The sequence below is a fragment of the Lutra lutra genome, chromosome 10 (genome assembly GCF_902655055.1).
Source record: "Lutra lutra chromosome 10, mLutLut1.2, whole genome shotgun sequence".
NCBI classification, from domain to species: Eukaryota; Metazoa; Chordata; class Mammalia; order Carnivora; family Mustelidae; genus Lutra; species Lutra lutra.
The window spans coordinates 80,394,498-80,414,085 of NC_062287.1; positions in this window are offsets into that span (position 1 = coordinate 80,394,498).

Here is a 19,588-nt window from a genome sequence, read left to right on the forward strand (position 1 = left end):
AGGTCTCACAAAGCACAGTATGATCTGGTCATGACTCCTCTCCTGACCTCACTTTGCCTGCCACATTGTCCTTTCTATTCCTTGAAATGTATGAAATCAATACAGAGAAAACTTAATGAACTGGAATGCCCTGGGTTAATTGATGAATAAGAAAAACCAGTTTTGTGTTTCTTCTATTTTAGGTTGAAAATCTTTCCAAGGGGCACCTGAGTGGCTCAGTCATTGAGCATCAGCCTTCAGCTCAGGTTGTGATCCCAAGGCCTGCCTCCGGCTCCCTGATCGGCGAGAAGCCTGCTTCTCCCTTTCCCACTTCCCCTGCTTGTGTTCCCTCTCTCACTGTGTCTCTCTCTGTCAAATAAATAAATAAAATCTTAAGGAAAAAAAAAAGAATGAATGAAAGAAAAGAAAAAGAAAGAGAGTCCTTCCAGAAAATATGAATCTACTGTGGTGCTCTGTCTGGAAGTCAAGGTTGGCCAAAATGACAGTAATGTTCTTTGTAAACTGAAAATCTGACAGAGCATTGGCATTGTTTTTCACCAGTAATAACTCCCCCAGTTACCATTCAGGGGAGTGGGCAAACATGAAAAATATATAGAAATGAATCTTTACTGTTTTCACAAAATCAGCAGAATTGGCTCCTGCTATTAGTGATATTACATTGTCGAGAGAAATTATGCTACTTACCTAGCAGACTACTAATTGGCCTCCTGCTCTTAACAGTAGAGAGAGAGATTCTCAATTAACATACATTGTTTATCAACCCCACTCGGTCAAGATCACCTTCATCTGTGTATATATGAGTGCTTGCATGTGCAGCTCTGGGTCATAGGAAAGTTATTTAAATTTCCCAACCCTCAGTTTCCTTATTTGTGAAAGGGGATGATACAATCATGGCTGTTGATAAGTTTATATGAAAGCATTTTGAACCATAACTCCTAAGCTGATGGCTATTATTGGCAAGTGTGGAGAGAGAATATGCATAAGTAAATCTCCCTCTTTATATTTTACCTCATTTTCTCCAAAGCCAAGACTATATCACTTTGCTATTACCAGTTGTTAAGATGTTAGGCTCATAAGTACTATATAATTTCGCTTCTCAGCAATATCTTTATACTTTCTAAAATAGACACTCCAGGGTTAGGCAGTGGTTAGGAAGACCCTATTCGCGCCACAATGGCCACGCTTCGGCGCCTTGCAAATTCCTCTTTCTGGACATAGATGCTTTTGAAACAGCCCGTTGTTATCTCAAGGCCTTGCCCCTGTGTTTTAGATAAGCTGGGACTTTCCATCAATCTTCTTTCTTGCTCATGGTAAACATCAACTCTCTCAAAGTATGCCTTGTCTCTCTTGTAGGGCTCCAAACAAGTCAGATGTTCAAACAGAAGGCTCCTGACACTGCCATGAAGAACGATGGCTCTGGGAGTGGTTTTCTATATTACACCAGATTTGAAGGCCAAAGGGTCAGCTTGGGCAACTTAAGTCCTCCATCAATAATTCCAGCCAGGACAGGATCATCAATTCTATTCATCTCAACCAAGACCTATGATCACTCCACTGAGGCTGAGCTAATGGCCCTGTATAATCTAACACTTTTCCACTTACTAGATTAGCCTCAAACAGAACATCATGGGCCTATCCAAAGCCAGCAAGATTTAAAGAAAGTTGGGGAGTTTCCAGCTGCACATAGAAAACAACACCGTCACGGTATGGGAGATAAAAATGCAGGGAGAGGTAGATCTCTTTGGGAAAACTTACTGAACATTTTTATAAGATTTATTTATTTATTCAAGAGACAGACTGCTGGCAGGAGAGGCAGAGGGAGAGGGAGAGAGAGAATCTCAAGTGGACCCCACAGTGTGGAGCCCGATATGGGGCTCAATCTCACAACCTGAGATCATGACCTGAGTTGAAATCAAGAATTGGACACTTAATCAGCTGAGCCACTCAGGAGACTCAGGAGCCCTTACTGAACATTTTTAAGGGGTGAGGGTATAGGGATTCAAACGTCTAATGCAGGAGGAAAAGATCGTATGGATATTCCTTGAGGTTCCATAATGAAGCTATACTGCAAATCTTTGTAAACAATTTGGTTATAAAACCACAAAATGTAAAAAATGGTCCTTCTATTTCTTCAAATGAAAGATATATGCTACCAACTTAGAGGTCATTGACAAAATACAATGCTGACTACTTCAGAAATTCTTGAATATAATGACTATGTCACTCTTGTTTTTATCAATATTCATTTTTAAACAAAAAAGTCAATAAAACTCCTGGTCAATGTGTAAGACATTATAAGATCAATTAGTAAAAACTGTATGTACCAGAAGGGTTGTACTCAGTTTCATCATTAAGGGAGAGAATGCACCCATGTGAAACAAAAAAAAGCATAGTCTGTAGCCCTAGAAGAATGGAAACAGAGATATTTAAAGAAAACCAGTTGTCGACTGTGTAGCAACACTGGTATGATACATACCACTCTGCGATTCACTTTGAATTGGTGGCAATGTGAAAGTGATGTGATATGTCATCGGGAGATTTCTGTCCTGACAAGAGATTACTAGGATCCTGGGTCTTGTGTGTGTGTCTCATTTTGTTATGGTAAAGTGATCTGAAATAGAACAACAATTTTTTTTTAAGATTTTATTTATTTATTTGACAGATAGAGATCACAAGTAGGCAGAGAGGCAGGCAGAGACAGAGAGGGAAGCAGGCTCCCTGCCGAGCAGAGAGCCCGATGAGGGGCTCAATCCCAGGACCCTGAGATCATGACCTGAGCCAAAGGCAGAGGCTTAACCCACTTAGCCACCCAGGCGTCCCGTAGAACAACAATTTTTTAAAAGGTTTGTGTTTATAAGGAATTTTCTTTTTCCCTTCCAGAAAACTTCCATATCTGTTATTTTCTGCCCCCTTCCTTCCAGGGTCTAGGCAGAGACCTGCCTGTGAACTGAAAGATAAGAGTAAGGCTCCAGGTTTTAGAGGACCCACTCTGGTCACATGTCATGTCGGAGGTCAGAGTTTTAAGGCTCCTTGAGTTGCTTTCTACATGATGCCAAAGAATGCAGTACAAAGATACAGAGGCTAGAATTTAAGATAATTCTGGCATTGCTATAATTATCATTTTGTTTCTAACAGTTCATGCAGAAAGGTGAAGAAAATACTCAAAGCAGCCTTTGCTTCAGAGACAGCCTTGAAAAACCACACTCAAGCTTTTAATTTCCCTTCTTTCTCCCATCACCACTTCCCCTTCTTTCCTTCCCTTCATTTGTCCTTTCTCCATGAATATCCATATCTTTAACTTGTTAGATTTTCAAATATAGCATCTTTTGCAGAACTCAACTGACATGTTAATTATCTTTAACCAGAATGCAATGCATAATATTTAATTTCCCAAAACAAAGTCAGACTATTATTATTTAATATTTTAAACTGATGAATTTAAAATGAAAATAGAAAAATGTGTTTTTATTTTTAAAAAATCTAAATGAGTAAATTTTTTTCCAGAATCAGTCTCCATTTTTTTTTTTAATGGACCAGAGCAGGGAAAAAAAAAAAAGAAAGAAAGAAAGAAAGAAAGAAATATGGAATTAGCATTTAAGTTTGCATGATGAGGTCAACAACATTTCTGGCTGGCCCTCTGTTTTATCCTCAAGCTCCCCCCAGGTTTCTATATGAACACCAGCACAACAAGAAAATCCCTCTCTACTTATAGCTTATAATTTTAACAAGTAAATAATGCATACAGACACAAACATCCATGTACTATCTCATCTCTCTCTTCTTGCTTCCTAAAGAAAACAGGGGCACAAGGTTGATCAAGGCCAGAGGAGCGAAGAGGAGAGAGAATCAGAATGGCTTTCAAAAAAATCAATTCTACCCAGAACGTTCCCTTTCTCAAAAGCCTGAATGTCTATTTACAGCCAATAGAAGAGCCCAGCCCCTTAGAGAGACATTCAAGAACCCCACTCTCATCCCTTCCCTGTCTCCTCTCCCATCCTATGCTTTGCTGCAGCCACTCCAGTCTGCCTGCATTTCTCCACGCACACTCCGCTCTTTCATGCCAATCCCCCCACCATACCATGGGGTCCCACAGAGAATGGCCAGTCTCCTAGTATCTGTATTCTTGCCAGCTTGCAGAATGCCTCACTCATATTATTGTCCATGAGGACTTATTAAATTGAAATCTCCAAATTTGTCGGGTTTTATTTTTTCTTCACACTACTTGTTAGTAGGTTGAGAAGTCACTCTGTATGGGCTGAAGCCTTGGGGAAATGCACAGTCATGGATGAAATGCAAGTTAGTATAACTCTTCAGAAGAGGAATTGAAGCATATATTTTCAGAAGTGAAGCTGCCACTCCTGGCCTTGCAACGCCACTTCTGAATTTGTATTCTCAGGAGTAATCCTGTATACCTACAAACAAGTCTATCACAGGAATGTGTATTAAGATCAAAATGTCATGAAAAATCAAAATGTCCAACAATGAGATATTCATAAACTGAGCCATGGCTCACTCAGACTGTGGAATGGAACAGAATCTAGCATCAGGAAGACTATATGTGCAATGAGCATGGGGCAGCGAAAGGTGAACGGAAAGGAAGCATTCACAGCTTTGAATCGATGGCAATGTTATACTAAGAAATTTTAAAAATGCAGTTTGCATGTTGTACTCAAATTTTTTTAAACAAAGAAATATAGTTTATCCACGGAAAATACCTAAAAGAACAACATAGGATTATTTTTAATTAGTTCGCTAGCTATGAGCATATTAAATGAAAAAATAAAGATACGGTGACGTTAGGTAAACCCTGCACCTTAATAGGAACATGTCAAAGCGCTCCATGCAAGCTTCCATCCCAATGAAGCAACACAGAAAAAGACCATTAGCATAATATCTGCCAGCTTGCAAGCCACAGAAAAGTCTTAGCCATGTCAGTGGGACAACACGGATATGTGCTAGAAGACTCCCCACCGGGGAAAGCAATGACACCCCCATTACAGAAGCAATAAGTCTTCTTCTACAGGCTCATGCATTTAAAAGAACTAAGAATTTTATTGCCCTTTTCCCCCACAACTCCTCCTTTTATTGTTGCATCCATTTCACCGCCCACACGCTCAGCTCAATCTACTTCATCAAGGCAGGAATGAAACAGTTTTCCTACATCCCACTACCCGCCAGTCCCATCTTAATCGGGTTAGCTTGAATCCCATTCATCACCCCGAAAAATCTCAGCTAGAACATCTTAAAAACACACAGAGAAAGATAAACAGAAAACCCAATTATACTTTCCTGGACATTTCAACCCTCTAGTGGGTTTTCAAATTCCATTCTAGGTCATTATTGGGTAGCTGCATTGATTCACTACTAACCAGTCACCCTAATGGCTTAAAACAGAGCTCTCGGTCTGTAAGAATGAAGATGTTATCACCAAGAAAGTGAAGGGCTTAGGAGACAGCTGGTTGCCTTTACAGGAACTGACATATCTGGAAGGAGACTCAGCCTGGCTTCTGAATGTAAACAGGAATTAGTAAGGTAGAAGCAGAACAAATAAGCACAGTGATTGAGAGACCTTTTCCAAAGAGCAGGCCCCTGTGAAGGAGGGAAGAGGGCCAGATACCCAAACTTTCCCTAAGGTTTCTGTCAGACTCAGAGTTAGGGAAAGGAGGACAGGCTTTGGAGTTGACAAAACCAATTCAGAATCCTGGTTCAGCCACCTCACAATTGTATGTGCTGGGCAAGTCACAAAATTCTCAGAGCCTCAGTTTTCCTGGCAGGAAAATAGGTACAAAAACCCCTCATGGGGCTTTTGGGAATAATTAGAGCTAATATAGGAACTCTTAATACCAGGCACATAGTGAATACTAAATAAATGGCTGATATTATTGCTTGAGAAGGGGAAGATGAGCCAAGAAAGATACAGGAAACATTTGGGGGGAAGAGAAGATTTCTAAATATTCTCTTTTAATTTCAGATTAGCCTATTTAGAGTAGAAGACACCAGCTGAACTCACTCACTTCCATTCAGCTAGAGGTCAGTGTTACTCCAGTCTCCCTGAGGAAAAGAACAAGGACACTACAGCTTGTTTAGAGAATCTGTCTGCCTTTCCAGCCTCACGCTCCTTGATGTCTTTTCCTATAATTTTCAGGATGGGTTCACCATCATCAATAAGTGTCTCCATGTCATCAGAAAATTTAATCAAATCTCCAACCCGTGGCTGTGCTTTGAGGGATTTTGAGGCACAGTTTAAAAAAATAAAGGGGGGGAAGGGATTCAACAGAACAAGAACTACCAGTTGCAAATGGCATTCTTCACGGATGGTGCATTTGAGTTATTGGAGTTTAATCATAAACCCATCATTTGGAAATGCAAAACTCATTGATGTTCAGGGGCCTGACATTTTGCAGCTTGCCTACTCTCTGCCAAATGAGGTCTCACTTGTTTGAATGAGGCAAGAAGATAGTCCAAGGTCATTGCCAGGGGCTTCCCTGGATCATTCCCATCACTTTGCATGCCAGCACAATCTCTTTCTGTCTGTCTGTCTGTCTGTCTGTCTCTGTGTCTCTCTCCCTCTGTCTCTTACTCTCTCTGTCTCTCACTCTCTCTGTCTCTCCCTCTTTCTGTCACTCTGTCTATCTCTCTGTCTCTGTCTCTCTCATACACAGAGAGAGAGAGAGAGAGAGAGAGAGAGTTCTCAATGAGAATGATAAAAGCAATGGCTAAAGTAAAGTGACAAATAGCCTTCCTGGAGCAAAAGGCTCACTGGCCTGGAAGGAATTTCAGACATCATGTCCCGTATCTGTCTGATAAGATTTCATCTCAAATCCTTCCTGGCTGAATGGAGATCAGGCCAGTCTAAAAGATCACCATAAACTCGATCCTCTCACATTCATTCTTTCCCAACAATAGATATCCCAACAATAGAACTATATTAAACGCTAATAATAATCATAAAAGCCTACATTTGTTAAGCCCTTACTATGCATCAAGGATAATGGTGAGAAAAACAGGCAAAGTGCACAGAGCTAGAGGCCTTCCATAGGAGGATGATAGTAAATAAATAACTACAAGTAAAACTTTGTAATTACAATCTCTAGCAAGAGCTGTGAAGAGTTCTAAGAGTTCTAAGAGTGCCCAAGGTAGAGAATGAACTCCATCTGTAGAATACCTTGGTTTGTTCAGGGAACTGGTTGTATACTCAGAGCAAGTGGATCAAGAGTCCAGAGAGGGGGACAGGGGGTTGACCATTTAGGACTCATGAATCATAGAACGGATTGGTCTTAGGACACCTGGGGGTCTCAGTCAGCAAAGCACCTGCATTCGACTCAGTTCATGACCCCACAGTCCCAGGATCAAGCCCCGGTCAACGGGGAGTCTGCTTCTCTCTCTGCCCCTACCTCCTCTTGTGTTCTCTCTCTCACTCTCTCTCTCTCTCAAATACATAGGATTGGTCCTTAATTGAGCAGGGGGAAAACACTGAAGGATATCCATGGAATTATATCTTAAAATAAGGCAGTGAGCATTGGCTAATTTTATCCACTTCATCATAGCTTAGACCTCTGGAGTCCAAGGCTGTAGAGTTAGACACCCTGAAAGCTAACCAGTGTCGCAGAGAGATAACATTCTATTTGAATTCCCCATGGCAGCCACCATATCTCTGAGGCCATTTGTGGCCTATGATCATTTGAATCTGACACCCTTACTGAATTTCTCCTGACCTCCCTGTGTTGGCAGCTGGGGAGAGGCAAGTATTCAAAATAAGGCACACACAGGGACGCCTGGGTGGCTCAGTTGGTTGGACAACTGCCTTCGGCTCAGGTCATGATCCTGGAGTCCCAGGGATCGAGTCCCACATCGGGCTCCCGGCTCCGCGGGAGTCTGCTTCTCTGACCTTCTCCTTGCTCATGCTCTCTCTCACTGTCTCTCTCTCAAATAAATAAATAAAATCTTAAAAAAAAAAAAACAAGGCACACACAAATATCCCAAATCCAAGGCAAAATAGTACAGGTGTTATAAAAAGGTATTGAAATGGAGTCAATAAGGAAAGTAGAGTTGAACCAAAAGATGTAAGATCTAGACCCTGGGTCCAAGTTGTGAGTGTGCCATTTATTAGCCCGGTGACCCCAGACAGGTCACCTCTATAAATCTAAGTTATTTTGAGACCCTGAGAGTGAGTTCTGTGTAGTGAAAAGGCTATTGAGAAAGTTATCTCGGATTTTTAACTTAATTAAGTCATTAAAGTTATACATAAATTTTCTTCTTGGGTTTACATTTCACTTACAAATTTAATTTTTCTATTTAGAAGTGGAGCAAATTTTCTCCTACTTTTTTTAGTCTTTTCGTAAAGGTGATTTTATTAAAGCACAGAGTCAGGGACCAGGAGCAGGAAGAGCTGCCTTTCTTTAGTCACTTCTAAAGAGCCTTTGACCAATGTTTGGTTAAGATTGCAAACATAAGTCACTGAATCTTTTCAAACAGTTTAAATTACATTATAAATCCAATTTTCATTTTTAAGCACATCAACTGTCTGATCAACAAACGTTCCCAAACATTAATCTATTGAAATCTGCTTCTAAATGTGACTGACATGAATTTCCACTTAAAGTTGTGAGTCTCAATAATTTGTTAGTCATACATTTTAAATTAGAATTATGAGTATCATTTAAATAGGCCAAATTTTTTTAAACATTACAAGCATATAGATATATGAAATATGGCCTCTTTCTTAATACAAAAATATTTATACTATGGATTTGATTATTTTAGACGTGCATATATGTAATCTAAAACTTCCAGGAAATGAAAGATGCTTACCCGGTAAAAAAGACAATCATCTCTGCTAACTGAAATTACCTTACACAGAGCTATTTAGCTGGAAATATGATCTGGAAATTCAGGCTTCCTGGGTGGCGCTTTTTACAAAAACTAAAAAAACTACTAAATCATCTCAAGAAGTAGGGAGAGTTGCCATCTCAGCATTCCTGGGATTACTAGTGATCAGAGATTTTGGTAACCTTGATGTGACATCCTGAACTCCGTTTTTAAAGGTTATATCAATGACTCTGGAACTTCAAAGTGGAGCATGGTCACATCCTGGGACTTAAATGATATGCACACAGTGATTCTACCTCACAAATGTCTCCATCTTAACTCACCCTACTCTTGATTACACTAGGCATTTTCTTTGGCTCTTAACCTCCCTGTGTGTCTCTTCCATTGAATTTATGGACTTTTGAGTGTAATAGAATCCAAAGTTAAGTGAATGTCTTTTTCTAACTCTTAACAGAATGCTGCATTCTTTGGCTACTGAATTTCAGAGATATCACACGATTTTCTCTGACTTGTAGTCACAATTTATGAAGCTAATCTACTAATGCCCTCATGTCTCTGGCCTCTGTGTTTCTGTTCTTGGTATCATAGAGTTGCAAAGAATTAGATGACTAAATGCTCATGAATGTCACTTTGTGATCCATAAAGCACTGAAGAAATTTTCGTGCCCAGGAGAGATCAAAGCACAGGATAGATGATGATGATGATGCTAGATAGAGAGATAGATAGATAGATGAATGATAGATAAATGACAGAGAGAGAGAGAGAGAGAGAATGAATTAAGTGTAACATGAGTATATGGAGAAAGGAGTGATACTCCCAACCAGACATTCAAGGAGAGCTTCACAGCTCTCAATGAAGAATTGAGATGGAACTTAACAAATAGAAAGGATTTTTTTTTTTAAGATTTTATTTATTTATTTGACAGAGAGAGAGACAGCAAGACAGAGCATGAGTATAGGGTGGGGAGAGAAACAGGCTGGCTCCCCACTCAGTGGGGAGCCTGATGCAAGGCTCCACGAAGGGCTCCATCCCAGGACCCTGAGGTCATGACCTGAGCAGAAGGCAGACGCTTAACTAACTGAGCCACCCAGGCACCCCCAAATGGATAGGATTTTTAACTTACTGGTATAATGATGGGGAAGGCTGCAAAGTCCATTTGGCAATCTTCACAAAAGAAAAAGATTATGCTGAATAGCATAAAGCTAGCACTGAGTTTCAGGAAAGAGTCAAGGCTTCTCTTGGCCTGCAATATTCTTCCAGCTCTGATCTTTCTAGACTCCTCATTTTCTACACTTGAATGCAATTTTAATTCCATGTCTTCATTACTTACAACTGCTCTTACCATGTCGAACATGCTCCAGGAGAATGCAGAGGGAGGCCCAGTGCTCTCTCCTGAGGAGGCTGATAATGTCCAAATCATTAGCTCTGGCCAACAGGAGGGTTTCCCATGACCTCAGATAGAAGGACTTCTTCTGGGTAATAAACTGATAAAATTCATATGCAAGTAGAACCAGTCATATGTGCAAATCCTCCAAGCAACTGCTGTAAATGTGTAATGATGCTTTGGGGAACACTCAAACTCCCATCCAGATGATTTAAGTATCCAGGTCCTTTCCATGTCTTGAGGCTCACAGTCAATTTTAAAAAAGAAATGCCAAAACAGTTTTTAAAAATTATTCTACGCATAAAATATTTACACTTAACAAAGTTAGGCTTTTAATGCTCAGTCAGTGGAGCATGTGATGCTTGCTCTTGGGGTTGTGAATTCAAGCCCCATGTTTGGCCTAGAGTTAGTTAAAAAATAAATAAAAATAAAAATTAAGTCAAATATGATATCATGGGGCACCTGGGTGGCTCAGTTGGTTAAGCCTCATCCTTTGGCTCAGGTCATGATCTCAGGATTCTGGGATCAAGCCCCACATTGGGCTCCTTGCTCAGCAGGGTGTCTGTTTTTCCCTCTCCTTTTCCATCTGCCTGTTCTCTCTCTCGCTCTCTGTATCAAATAAATAAAATCTTTTTAAAAAATATGATATCACTATTTTCTTCCAACATTAATTCTAGGATTCATCTATTAACTCATAGTATACAGTTACTGTGGTTCAGTCTAACATAAGTAAACGAAAGTTTAAAGATACATGCGGAACATCTTCCTCTTTCAATCCTATGTGGGCATTTCTAGATAGTGTAAAATACCCAACTTTGAAAGCTTCCAGGTTCCGTGACACTTAAAGCTAAATGACCTCCCTAGCTCCCCCCCCAACTCTGATAAACCTTAAGCAAAACCTTCACAGACCAGGAATTTAATAAGCAGAAATGTTATTTAATGTGCATATGTTGCAAGCATTGTTCATGTGTTTAGTGAAGCTTAGTTAGCTTCCATATTCTGAAAGAAGGTGATCAACAGCTCCTTGGGAGCTCCGTGTATCCTAGTGAGTCTGGGACCAGCTAGCAGGCTTCCCTCTGTGGTCATCAGACAAGGAACTACCGTCATGCTGAGGGATCCCCTAAATTCCTCAAGAGGAAAGTCATTTGTCTAGGGCCATCCAAATCTTCAGAGAACACCACTTTAACTTACTGGCCTTAGGGATGGACCAGCAAGGGTCCTGGAGTAAGTATGGAGAGCCGCCCATTCTGAATACAGACAGACTTGCCATTAAATGTCTTGTTATCAACACAACCTCCTACTCCTTCTCCTTAAACTTGTTTACTTCCTCATCTTTGCCCAGGTTCTAGAAGAAAGATGAGCCACCTTCCTCAGTTGAGGTGTCTGAACTACAGTTCCCTTTCTTTTGTGTCTTCAGTCTGTCTTCCACCGTCCAGAGATGTGTTCTGCCTCACCAGGAATGCACATTTCCAGATGATTTCATGACTAGTGTGTTCTCAGCATTCAGCTCTTAGCTCAGATATCACCTCCTGGGGAAGGAAGACCCCCTGTCTCAAGTAGCTTTCCAACCCCAGCCCCTCCTTGTCCCTCTGCCTTCTAGTCTTCATATGGCATTTATCACTTTCTATAATTACCTCGCTCATTTATATATTGCTCTCTTTATCCCTCACCAGAATTCAAATTCCAGGAGAACTCATATCTTGCCTGTTAAATTTTGAATTGTGTCATCAGATTTTAGGCCCCTGGCAAACAATTGGCATTCAGTAAACATCAGTTAAATGAATAAAATCACTCATTTCTTTGCACAGCAAATGTTCATTAAAAGCATGTCAGGGTGGCTCAGTCCATTAAGGAACTGCCTTTGGCTCAGGTTCTGATGCTGGAGTACTGGGATTGAGTCCTGCATCCGGCTCCCTCTGCCCTCCATCTCACTCATGCTCTCTCTCTCACTGTCACTCTCTCTCAAATAAATAAATAAAATCTTTAAAAAATAAATTAATTAAATAAAAGTGAGTTAGGGGCCAGAAGTTGTACCTGTAATGGAGAATTTGATCCATTTATGAAAAATGTCTCCTTGCTTCTCTACCACTTTCTACCATACTCTCCCTCGACCCCCACAAAAAGACACACACACAGGCTGGCTCTGCCTTTGTGCCTTGCGGCCTAAAGAAAAGAAACCCAAAGATAGGGTGACCCTGTCCCCATGGCCAACTACAATCAGCGCTGGCCCTGGCAGCTGGCCAGACAATAGGGGCCCAGGGTTTCCTGGGCCCAGCCTAGTAAATATTCAGCTTCAATAAAAGCACAGTCCAGTGAGCAATTAGAGAAAGAGGCCCAGGCGTCCCTGGAGGAGCAGGTTCCCATTTACAAGAACCTACAGAGGTTGGCTAGGACACAGCCTTCTTCCTCAGCCTTGACTTTATCCCAGCAAACAGGCCCAACCTAGAGCTTTCCTCCGGCCTGGAAAATGAGTGTGATAGTAAACACATGTTGCTTCGCCCATGACCTGACAAATCAGATTACCTGTCTCACACACACACCCAGGGACTCTACTGTGAGGCCACCTGGAAACCCAGCTCTCTGAGTGTATGCTAGTTCAGTGCTGGTGTTTGCTGGGGGTCCACAGTGACTCAGAATGCCTTGCAGTCACGTGGAAAAAAAAAATATCTTCTATTTATTTTATTGTCCCCTCTTCCAAAGGAGCTAACATCAGCCTTGTTCTTGTCTAGGAGCCCAAACATTCTCATTCAAAGTCTGTATTTACAAACGGAGCGGAATGGCCATAAAACTGATGACCTTGCTGCTTCTGGAATCTCATAAAAAGTTTCCAAGCTGCTCCTCCCTGGAGCAAATAAGGGTGTTGCAGTTGCTAGTCCCCTGGCAGAGTTCCAGCTGGGGCTATTACATTCCTCCCTCATCGGTTTTCCTCGGAGCTCCAAATGCAGACTTGTCTGCTTGGCAGGGTGTTTAACTCTGGAGGTGCTGCGGCACTTGGAGTAGTCAAACCCAGAGGTGGGGGCAATACAGAAAGAAAAGAGAGAGAAGGGAGAAAAGAAGCAACGCTGACTGAGAAGCAGTACTGTGCCAGGCACTATGCAAAGGATTTCCCCATTCAAGATTTATAACTTATTCATAGGCTGGCTGTCACCGGAAGCTGGACCCATGTGCCCACATACTGAAGATGTTTGTGGCAGACATTGCTCATTTTGTGGGGATCGCTTGGATACTGTTTAATAAAATATATGTATCTTCCAATGCCCTATGCTATAGAAGCAGCCGGGTGACTCAGATGAGGTCAGTGGGGGGCAGTGGACATGTGTATGGGTAGGTTTTTGGAAAGCTACTCTCTCACTGATAAAAAGACTCACACTTAGCTGGTATGTGCCTTTTGCCCGTTCTCACTCTTCCTTCCTTGAATGAGGAGGTGAAACTTGGAGAAGCAGCACCTATCTTATAATCAAAAAGATGAAAGATGATAAAACAGTCAGAAGTAAAGAGCCTGGGGTATGGATGGCAACATGGGTATGCTCCCTCATCCCCCATCTGTGGGGCTCAGGCTTCTTGTTACCATGAAGAATTAGACTCCTTCCTTTTGGTGTTGGACAGACTCGAAATTGGTCCCATGACCCCCATCTACTGGTGGGCTTATCTTTGTGTGATCTTCTCCCTTTGAATATGAGTGTGACTTGCTTTTAGCCAATAAAATATGGCAATGGTGATGGGATGTCAATCCCGTAATTCCATAAGGTTATGTAAGGCTTCATCTTGTTAGCAGACTTGCTCTAGAGACTCTCCTTGCTGAATTAGTAAAGTCGGCAGCCATGTTGGAAAAGCCCATTTGGCAGAGCTACAGGTGGCTTCTAGGAACTGTGGGAACTGCCTATGAACTGCAGAAGGCTTCTAGAAAGTCTGAGCAGCCTTTAGGAGCTGATGGTGGCCCCCAGGCAGCAAAAGCCAGGGCCCTCAATCCTACAGCTATAAGGAAATAGACTCTGTCGACAACCTGACTGAGCTGGGAAGTGGATTCTTCCCCAGTCAAGCCACCAGATGAGAATGCAGCCCACCTAACACCTTCACTGCAGCCTTGTGAGATCCTAAGCAGAGGATCTAGCCAGGCCTTGCCAAGATTCTTGATTCAGAAAACCTGAAATAATAAATGCATATATCTGTGGCAGTTTGTTATGCAGCAATAAATCACGAATATTGTCATTTGTTCTGCTTTGGTCAGCTTTCTGTTACATGCAGATACAGCTGTTGGAGACACAGAGGAGAATTTAGGGACACCTTCTGAAGGTGTTGAGAGATGGGTATTGATTTTTAGAGGCTGAAGAGCAGGGATTATTGGCCAAGGAAGAGAAAGTAAGGTCCTAGACTATTCTTCAAATAGAACTAAGTCTTCTCATTTAAAAGGCTTTTTAGCTGCTGACTATATTGCTGCTTTTCAAAGTATCACAGTGAATAAGGACTAGAAAAAAGAACATTTGTTAAATAACCCTTTGGGATAAGTCTTTGACTGAACTGAAAGTGGGAGAACAAACAATATATTCCTCTTTTTACAACTTTTAGTTTTGTTGGTGGTAGTTTTGTACTTGGAAAATAACAGTACCAACTGGCATCCCCCCTTGAGCACTTTCTATGTACAAAGTGTTATGTCAAGCCTTTCACCCAAATTACCTCTTTGTGCTCACAGCCATCCTACAAGCTAGGAATGATTATTACTCCCACATGACAGATGAGAACACTGAGATTTGGAGAGGTTAAGATAGGTCAGTAGGCAGTCTGGCTCCATACCCAGCATGCTTAAACACTGTGCTAATCATTCATTTGCAAAAGATGGGAAAAAGAGAAAAATAGTAGTAAGAAGGGGAGGAACAATTTTTCCATTCTCCAGATGCCTGGGAACAAACATGAATAATTTTTTTAAATCTCTTTCCTAACAGTGCAGAGATTAGACTACATATACAAATAAGGATGTATCCCGAATCCTTATTTTAGTTAACATACTAGTCACAGTTCTCATGCTATTCAAAGCCCCTTGTGAGCATAGGCTGCCTCATATTCCATTATCTGGATGTGCCATCATTTACTAAGTCTTTCCTTCTCCTAATACGGACAATTTGAAAAGCTTTCCACGTGGGAATATTATGAATAAAACTTCAGTTAGTATCTTTATGCATAAAGTTTTTTCCATATTTTGTGTTTGGAGTAGAATCCTCCAAGTAGTGTGACTGAATCAGAAAGGATGAACAAACTTAAGGCTACTGACACTCCGTGCCCAGTTGGCTCTAGCTCAAAGATGCCACTGTGAGACTCAGGAAATAAGAGAAGAGAAACATGTCTCTTGAGTAGGAACAGCCCCTCCCTTGAACATTCCTGTGGGTTAGTTTCTTCAAAAGTGACATGAGGGGCTAGTTACCTTTAGAAGACCAGATTTTCATTGTCATCAAGAATGAAGGCCTCATCCAGAAGCTATAAAATTCAAGCCTGATATTTGGTAAACTTCCCTGGTGTTTGTGTTTCATAAACTGTCTTGTGGCCACAATCTCAGCCCTTTCTATATATTCCTAATAAACACCAGGGCCCGCATACTGCCTCCATTGTGAGCAGACCCCCGCAACTCCCCAGCCTTTTCATTCTCATTGACACCCACCACATTTCCAATTTTTTCCAGATGTTCAAAAGAACAAAATGTCTCTAACTCCAGAGACACAAAAATATGCTTCATTGTTCAGGTAAAATAACCAAAATTTAAAAAAAAAAAAAAAAAAAAACCTTCAGTATGGTGGCTAAATTACCCGAGAAACCAGTTTTTCATCCCATCTGCTGCTGCAGACATGTTTTGAATTGAGGTGACGAACCAGATAGTGGAATGGAATGGAACCTTAGGCACCTAATAATGAAAAATAGTTAACATTTGCCAAACATTGACCACGTGCCAGGCACGAGACTAAGCACTTTGCATAGACTGTTTCCTTTAACCTCAGCACAACGCGATCAGGGTGATAGATTTATTATCTCTATTTTGCGGATGGGAAGATGAAGGGACAGAGAAGTAATAACTTTCCAAGGTCACAGAGCTATTCAGCCACACCATTAAAGCCAGAAAAGATCTCGGAGACCAGGGCGGTCTTAAATTCAGCTCTGGGTCTCCAGGGACAACTGTGAGGGAAAGAACTGACCAAGAAAGGAGAGAGAGAGAGAAAAGCTCCTACCCCCCTGCTTTTCTCCTCTTTTCATGGCAGGTAGAATAATGCCCCTAAGATGTCAATGCTCTAACCCCCAGAGCCTGTTGTATGTTGCCTTACATGAGCAAAGGGACTTTACATGTTGATTAAGTTAAGGACCCTGAGACAAGGAGATTACCCAGGATTATCCAAGGGGGTCCAATCCAATTACACAGGGCTCTAAAAATGAAGAACCATTCCCAGCTATGTTCTGAGGGAATGGTGCTTACAGAACAATGGTCACATAGATGAAACGCTGCTAGCTTTGAAGATGGAGGAAGGGCCGTGAGCCAAGACCTGTGACCTCTCAAAGCAGGAAGAGGCAACAAAATGGATGTTCCCCTAGAGTCTCCACGAAGGAATGCATCCCACCAACAATTTGATTTTTGCCCAGTGAGACCCCTTGGACTTCTAACTCGCGAAACTATAAGAGAATAGATTCATGTTGCTTTAGGCCACTAACTTTATGGTAATTCGCTATGGTAGCAACAGAAATCTAGACTATCCCTGCTTCAGACAGTCCCCCCACTAGTACGTTTTTTGTGATTTTCAATTTTCCTGTTAAAAGAAAAAAAAAGTTGAAAACTAATTCTTCATCTCTTATTTTTGTTTTGTTTAGAGGTAAAATGTCAGTTCCCAGAGAGAGAGACTCATTTTGTCTTCAGTCACACAGTGACAGGGCAACTGGCCCAGCCCCCTCAAGCGGCACTCAGAGACCTCCTTCTCTGGACAGGGCTGCAACTGTGGGCTCTGCCACATGACCCAGCACTAAATATGTAATGACGCACATTTGTCACTCAGCCATTCAACAGGAATCTACCAGGATGGATCAGGTACTGCGGTGGCATTGGCAATGAAAGGGTGCAAACACCCCAGGTCCCCCGCTAGGAATTGCAGGAGTTACAGGAAGTGACTATCACTCTGTGATAAGTAGAGTGTGAAAAAGCACAGAGAAATGCTGCCTTGCCCAGTCCTGGGGGCCAGGAAAGCGTTTCAGACGAAATGACACCTAAGCCTAAAGGGTAAGTGAAATTTGGCCAAGCACCAAAGGCAAAGAAGAGCGTTCTGTGCAGAAGGATAGCAGTGCAAAGGTAAGGAGAGAAGAAATGGCAGCCTCTACACTTTGAGAATGTATGAAAGTGGGATTCGAAGAGAAGGGGGTGGGGAGAGGTGAGACTGGAGAAGAAAGTGAGGGTGAATCCAAAGGGCCTTGTGAGCTAAGTTAAAAATTCACCTGAGTTTACCTTCTATGAACACTCATTACCCGTCGACAATGGGAAGCCATGGAAGGTCTCTCTGATGCACAGGACACCAATCACAGGGCCAGGACAAAGCTGGGAGGCAGTAAGTATCTACTGACTCCGAATGCAGTGTGGGGATCCATTCTTATAATCAAGTTGTGTGCAAAGTGCAATGGGAACAAGGAGGAAGGACCACCTAGCTCTGCCTGTGGGGGATGGAGGGTTACAGAGCCAGTGAAGACCTGGGACTTGAAGGATGAGTATTTTCTTTCGACATCCACTTACAGTCTTTGGATTCTTCCAGATTCCAATAGACTTTCCTGCCTTGAAAATTCTGCAAATCCACACCTCTATCTCTGGGGTATTAATTTTGTATTAATGGTGAGCCTTCATAGTATAATGCTTAACTAACATTCTAAGTGTATATGGCAGAAACCATTCCCTGCTTCCAATAAACTTCTCCATGGCCAGCAGAATGTCTGTTTTATTCATGTCCAGACATGAGGGGGTTAAATCATAATGGGTCTAAGTCAGACATTGCTATTCCATCAACATTTGCCAGCCACTCACTTTCCTATACTCCCTCACAGCTAATGTAACCCAGTGCTGATTAATAATATTCTAGTGAATTACACTTAGTGTAAGTCAGCTGGGAAAACTTCCGAGATATTTTTGTTTCTTCACTGATGAAATGGCACAGTCACTCTAGGACAAAAACACTTTGCCATAGCACATCCTTACCCCTATTACTTTTATAACTTTGATATGGTTGTAATGCTTAGAGGTGTGGCAGCCATCCTGTAGCCATGAGGCAACCAGGAGAAGAATCAGTGACCTACATACCTCAAGAGGATAGAGAAGTATCTGGCATCCTGATGGCCCTACTGAGCTTCTATTCTCATTTTAGACTACTTACCTCTAGACTTCCTACAATGTGAGATAATCATACATCTTTATGGCTCAGTCCACTATCAGTCAGATTTCTTGTTGCTTGTTGTCAAATATATCCTAAATTATAAAGATGTTTCCAGAAAGAGGACCACCTTTCTTCTCACCAGAATTATGAAGCCCTGAGACTATTAACAAAGTGATAGTCTATGACCAAGTAGCTACATGAAGATGTAAGATAACATTTCTCCAATCCTAGAAGCAGAAAACTTCCTTCTTCCAATCCTCCCTTCCCAATGATTACTCTTCCTTGGCTCAGATGAGATATTTGCTCTTCTGATTTTATGCCTCCAAATAGTACCCTTTGCTTCATTGCTATTTTCATTTGGCTAGGTCTGTGTTCAAGGTGGTCCCTCTGAAGGGTCTGGCTGGTTAGGAAAGTTGAACTTGTCAAAAATCAGAGTCAGATTCTCCTTGGCAACTGCAAAGGTAAGCTGTCACCAGCCCTGTCAACAGTCACAGCAGAAAGAGAGCTATTTATTCATCTAAGACCTTCATGAGTCACAGTCTAAACATTCTCTGAACCCTCCTCTGGCAAGTCATACCCTGCCCCAGTCTCTGGAGAGATTGCTTCCCACCCAGTGCCACTTCAACACAACAGACTCTAGGCTTTTGGCTGTCTAATCTGTGGGCTGCACAAGTGGTCATGTTATTAATGACTCTGAGTCATAATTTAGAGCATTCCTTCTGGAATGTGTGTGTAAAAGTCAGAGGAGGATAGAGGTCTACTCTGTCCTGGGCAAGATACGAGTCTTCTTATGGCCATGCCTCTGGCTAACTGTATTCCCTTTAAAATACAATGCATGCCTTATATGACAAGAATTCAAGTCTCTCCACCTTTTGGCGACCCCCTCTTTTAGATACCCTCTTGTTTGTCAGTGTCAATCAGGATTTGAAGAATTTAACCAGACCCAAGTAGGTCTGCCCAGTGCTGAGTGTGAGGAAGATGGAAGAGAGGAGCT